The 6665-nt window shown below is 36.4% G+C and overlaps 1 protein-coding gene across 3 annotated transcripts in view; it reads right to left on the reverse strand.

Moving 5' to 3' along the window:
• LOC138314980 (E3 SUMO-protein ligase ZNF451-like) overlaps positions 1-6665 on the reverse strand; it is a 48906-nt gene that overhangs the window by 36585 nt on the left and 5656 nt on the right. Inside the window, exon 1 of one of the 3 annotated variants that reach the window (XM_069255660.1) lies at positions 6543-6651. The exons of 1 other annotated variant lie outside the window; for it this stretch is intronic. The gene's annotated coding sequence lies outside the window, so the exon portion shown is untranslated. Of the gene's footprint in view, positions 1-6542; positions 6652-6665 lie in introns of those variants that run through there. One more of the 3 variants, XM_069255665.1, reaches the window with a different exon arrangement.

Below are 6665 nucleotides of genomic sequence, written 5' to 3' on the forward strand. Positions count from 1 at the left end.
GAAACCTGAATATCATGACTATGTATATAAAATACCATATTACAATGTTGAATAAGTACCTAATCTACATTAATTTTGATTATAATATATACATGTATTATTGGTAAATTCAAGGTTGTGACAGACATGTATGATTTACGCATTGTACAGCTACCGTCAGCTCCACTTCACGGCTGCCTGTCATGACAATAATTGAGGTGTATTCAGCATCACTTACTATATGTTTTGCCAGCTAGTTTTTACCTCATCCCTCATCCCAATCTACCCCCCCCCCCCCCCCCCCCGGGAACCGGTGTACATGTTTACCCAGGCTCTACAACAAGCATGTATCTAATAAGAATGGTACTTATGTGTTTCAAACTCATGAACCTATATGATTTTTAAACGGTAAAGTATATTTGTTTGTCTTAACAAACTTCCATAGAAACAATTCTAAAATCACATCTTATATAAAGATACTGCCCCCATTCTCATAAAGCCGTGCAAACACAGAAGGTAACGATTCTGCCCCTGGCCATCTATCGATGGTCACCTTGAGCCACCTGTATTGCTGGATACTGTGGCTTACCTGTATGTTTGACAAGTTATAATTATTTGACCATGACGCAATATACGATCAAGATAACTTGCGGGGTTGGGATCATAAACTTATTGTGTGTACCGGTAATTAAGAATCAAAACAAGCTGAATTGGGTACTTGTAGGTAGACTAGCCACCAATTAGTGGAGGACGTCATATAGTTTGAAGTGGATTTAATTCTGCATGATCTTTTAAAGACGTTCAGTTTTTAATAAAGAATATATAATTAAGCTATTTTTACGTACAATACTTTTAGAACTTAAAATAGCAAGAAAAATATTATAAAAGTGTATATATTTTAATGAAAGACGAGATCTACAAGGGTATCGCTAGACAACTGATTGATAGGCACCAAATCTTTTTTTTGCTTTACCCGGTAAAGCTATGTATATAAATATTAAATTCAGTTATATGTAAGTTTCTATTTATGCTTAAGTATGTATACCGTGTACATTCAAATTGTAGGATGTTCTAATTAAAATAAATTAAAAAACTAAAACACTGTAAAAATTTAAACAAGATTATTTATTATTGTAAATTTTCAAAATGTGAAGAAAATTGTTTAAATCTCCCTAAAGAGTAATACTCATATCACCTTTGTCTGTTGGATTCAAGGTCTAAAATATTTGCGTGAAGACGATCATTTCCTGGAACCCATGTATGTGGACCCATTCGGCAGTTAAAGACGTACTTCATTCAATAAATCTTCAGCCGTTCAAAATATTACTCAAAACTCACTGTGCACTTGTTCCGTGTCTACCTTTAGTCTAATGAAAAATCCTTGTGCCACTTATCATGGTATAGTGTCTGTGTCTAAACCTCGTTCAAAGTGTCTACACGGGTGTATGGGCGGGTCTAAAAATTTCGAAAGTGAATACATTGGCACAAGGGTGTAACCTTTAGTTTTCCAACATTTCAGTATACGTATAACACCATCCTCGATACCATCCTGAGTAATTGGCCGAATACCTTTCAAAACTTGTAACCCCCCATGGACTTATTCATGTAAATTTGAATGAGCAAAGGGGGTTTTTCAAAGTAATAGTATAATTGAAGACTACAAGTGAAAAGGACGTAAAATTTCAAAACTTTGTCAAACATGTGTCTGTGAATATGGCTTTACATTTTTGATGTAATGCATATTAGAGGCTACTAAAACAAACCATATTTCTGATTGGCGTTTAACTTATTCCAGTTACTTATTTTGAACTCGGTATTCTGGCGATAGACCCAGGGGTGCTCCAGAGATCACTGACCCATCTCCTTCCCTGCTAAGTATTGATGAAACATGTAAAAATATATTAAGAACAACAATCATAAAAAAAAATGAAAATATTTTTGGTTGGGTATAAGGCTAAAATTTGTCCATCCATTTGTCTGAATGGAAGACTGTCACGGACCATTTTTTTGGTTTTTGCCAAAATTAAAGACTTTTATTCCGGGTTTGAACCGGATTCACAGTTGCAAATGAACAAATTCCCCATTTTCTTTCATATTACCCGAATGGTTTAAAAAAATAGTGAATCAATCTAAGTAACATTGTACCGGTTCTAGTAACACCTTACAATTATTACTAAAAACTCTACATTGTTATGATTTTTCTAATACATTTGATCTAGCTGGGTTCTAGCATGGCTAATTTAAAAAATACGGTTTTTAATTAGCTATATACAAGGGCGTTTATTCTTAGGTTTATTTATAGTTTATGAAAAATACTGATAAATCTGATTAAGTAGTTTAGGGAAGACCACGATTATGTTGGAATTAAAATTTGTAGATTAGACTGAAAAGCATAACCAAGAAACTTATAAAGCTCTAAACTTCATGTTAAAGATAAACAGTTGGCTGATTCAACTGTGACATGTGCCATGCGAATTAAAGCAAAATCATTTTCGTAAACATGATTCTTAATAAATGATATATAACCAACACCAGAGTACATATCTTTATAAAAAAATCACATGGCGACACTGGCATTTGAAACTTTTGATTCGATTTATGTTTTAATTGGCACGAAAATGTAATTGATCATAAAAACATTGATTCGTTTGACGTCACACTATTGACATACATCCAAGTAGGCTGTTGAATTTGTAAAACTGTTCGGTATGATCATAATAAAACTCGCGTTCTCTCGGAGATTCCGAACATTAATATACATACACATCGTTAACCAAAACGTGCCTTATTGATCATTCAGTGCTAAGATGCATAGACTTAACAATTCAATATGTGACGTTAGCTTGAAACAATTGAAAGGATAATGGCATAACAAGTAAAAAGTATAATTAGAACCGATTTGCTTTAGAGAAAAGTATCTAAACGCAAAAATTGATCGATGGCCTCCGAGGGCAACGGACATAAAATTGCATTCCATTTTTCGTTGTCTAAATCGGTACAAGCTTCAAATATGTTCAACTTAAATCAGTACTCCTTGATCGGGTTTATGAATTAATCATGAGTTCTTAAAAAACAACAGTGCAAAAATATTCACCCGACCAGTCAATGATTATTTTGTTCTCATAAGAAAAAATATTAAACAGTATTCCTACCACTGCATTGTCCACACTGAAAGACACAAGAATTGCCCACGATACAAGCCATGTGAACAACATCCTGGATAAATGCAGAGCCAGGTCTGGAGAGGACATAGAAAAAGTCATACGACTTGGAAAATATAACAAAGAGGAACAGGATGGAAAGCAAAGACACAGGCCCTTGTTAGTATGTTTTAAAAACATTGAAACTAAGAAGACCCTGTTCAAGAACATAAGAACCCTCGGAGAACATGAAGAGCTCAAGCACATCAAGATCAGCAATGATCTCACAAAAGCTGAGAGGGAACAAGAAAAGGAACTGGTCTGGGAGGAAGCCAAAAAGAAAAGGGAAGAAAACCCGTCGGGGGAATTCACCTACAAAATTCGAGGACCACCATGGGACAGAAAGATCGTAAAGATAAAAGTAGCAACATCAAGCGACTAACAAACAAAGGAAACATTGTAACTTTCGAAAACTTAAAATGTCTTTACACCAATGCAGATCAACTTAAAAACAAACTCTCAGAACTAGCTCTAAGAATAAACGAGGAAAAACCGGAGATAATCGGAATTACAGAAGTAAAACCAAAAATAAGATCTTTAAATATGAAGCCACAGGAATTCCATATAGAAGGAAACACCGATTACACTGTATTTGACAAAAACATTGATAATACGATAGGCAGAGGTATGATACTCTACATTCACAAGCTGCTGCAACCAAAAGAGGTGAAACTAGAAACTGAATTTCAAGAGAATCTATTTATAGAAATACAACTAAACGCGCACGAAAAAGATATTAATTGGTTTATTATATAGATCAGACAGCGGAACAGATGAAAACAATCGAAACTTGAGGTACCTTATAAACGAAGCTTCAAACAAAGGATACTCGCAACTCATCATCATGGGAGACTTTAATTACCCAGACATCAATTGGGAAACATGGAACAGCAAAGGAGACAGCACAGAATCTCAGGAATACAAGTTTATCCAATGCTTGCAAGACAACTTCTTATCACAATACATTGAACACCCAACAAGATGGAGAGGGAATGACACACCACATTTACTGGATTTGGTAATAACCAATAACGAAAACATTATATCGTCCATAGAACACCAGAGTCCGTTAGGAAAAAGCGATCACAGCGTCATCATCTTCAACATTGATTGTAAAAGAACAGTTGATACCAAGGCCACAAACAAGATGTGCTACAGCAAAGCTAACTATGAGAAAATTAATGATGAAATAAGTCGCACAGACTGGACACGTGAATTATTAAAGGACCGGTCAATAGAAGAAAACTGGCAGATATTTCGGGATAAAATTCACGAACTAATCAATAAGTATGTTCCAACCAAAATAATTAAAGTCAATAAAAACAATAAGAACACTTTCCCCGTGGACCAGGAGACATTGAAGCTAATTAAACTGAAACACTTACTATCAAAACAAATAGTGCAAACACTGGACCCAGATGTAAAGAAACGATACACCAAAGTAAGAAACAAAGTCAAAACGATGACTCGGAAACTTCGGAAAAACTATGAAGAATCATTGGCCATAAAGGCGAAAACCGACCCGAAGCTAATATGGAGGTATATAAACTCAAAATCTAAATCGAAAGTAGAAATCGGAGACCTATATGTAAACCCAAAGGACAGCAAATCGAATAAAGCTACCACCGATAAAGAGAAGGCGAACATTCTAGCAAACTTCTTTCAAAGTGTATTCGTGAAGGAAGAGGAAGGAGAAACCCCAAGATTAAGAGAAAAAGAAATCAATCACGCTATGCCGGAACTCAGGATTACTAATGACATGATAATTAAGGTACTAAAAAACTTGAAGCCAAACAAATCACCAGGATTAGATAACATGCACCCGGAATTATTAAAGAAGACTGCCTCCTCTATAGCAACTCCACTTGAAATCATTTTCAACCAAACACTGAAGGAAGGGACTATCCCCGATCAATGGAAACAAGCTCGAGTATGTGCTATTTATAAAAAGGGGGATAAAAGTGCAGCGGGAAACTACAGGCCTGTTAGTTTAACCTCAGTCATATGCAAGGTCATGGAGACTCTAGTGAGAGAACATATAAACAAATTCATGCGTATAAATGGTCTATTTTCACCCAAGCAATATGGCTTCATATCAGGACGATCAACGTCCCTACAACTCCTAGAGGTATTAGACAAGTGGACTGAAGCCATAGATAAGGGATTGGGGATAGACTGTGTATACATGGATTATCAAAAAGCTTTCGACACAGTGCCACACAGACGGCTAACCAACAAGCTACGCGCGTACAATATCTCGAACCAAATCATTAACTGGATAACATGTTTCCTAACTGGACGTAAACAACACGTCTCAATTAAGGAAACCAATTCCGAATGGACAGAAGTATCATCTGGAATCCCACAGGGGTCAGTTCTTGGTCCACTACTGTTTGTTATATTTGTCAACGATCTACCGGAAATAGTCAACTCTGACATGTACCTGTTTGCAGATGACACCAAGATATTTAAAATAATAAGTAAGCGAGAAGATGAATGTACACTACAGAAGGATCTTGTGACAATGGGGACCTGGAGCGATACTTGGCTGTTGAGAATGCATCCTGAAAAATGTAAACACATGCACATAGGTCGACACCAGCGTATCATGGAAGGAGCAACAGGGACATATAAATTACTAGGAAACAACCTCATGAAAACGGACAAGGAAAAGGATATTGGAGTAACTATTGATAACGAGCTAACATTTGATAACCATATAAGCGAAAAAGTAAATAAGGCCAATCAGATTTTTGGCCTACTTAGAAGAACTTTCAATTTCATGAACTCTAAATCTTTCATCCCATTATATAAAAGTTTGGTAAGAACACAACTGGATTACGCAAGCTCGGTATGGGCCCCGTTCAAGGTTAAGGACATCGACAGACTAGAAGCTGTTCAACGCAGAGCAACGAAGAGTCTTCCAGGAATGGGCAATCTAACATACCCAGAAAGGCTTAGAATACTGAAGCTCCCAACATTGTCATACCGACGTGCCAGAGGAGATATGATAGAACTTTATAAAATGATAAACGGCATATACGACAAAGAAGCATGTACCTTCATACAACTCTGGAAGGATGTAGCAGAAAGACACAGTAACAGAGGAAACTCGAAAATGCTCTTCCCACAACAAGCCAAAACCCAGCTGCGAAGCAACGCCTTCAAAATTCGAACTGTCAAACTTTGGAACAGTCTACCAGAAAGCGTCGTCTCAGCGCCTAATATCAACACCTTTAAAAATAGATTAGATAAAAACTGGCAAAATCAGGACATAGTATACAACTACAAAGGAAATATCACTGGAAGTGATCCTTAAATTATGTAAATGATGGACCTTGAGTCCGGTGAAGAGGAACTTACACGTTCCTGTACTGGAAATAAATCTTATCTTATGTAGATACTGCAAGGGATCGCGCCATCCAATCTTCCATATCACGCTTCACACGTGTATTACAAGCGGAAGTACTTCGGTTTAGAGATTAT

The sequence above is a fragment of the Argopecten irradians genome, chromosome 2 (assembly GCF_041381155.1).
Source record: "Argopecten irradians isolate NY chromosome 2, Ai_NY, whole genome shotgun sequence".
Taxonomy (NCBI): Eukaryota; Metazoa; Mollusca; class Bivalvia; order Pectinida; family Pectinidae; genus Argopecten; species Argopecten irradians.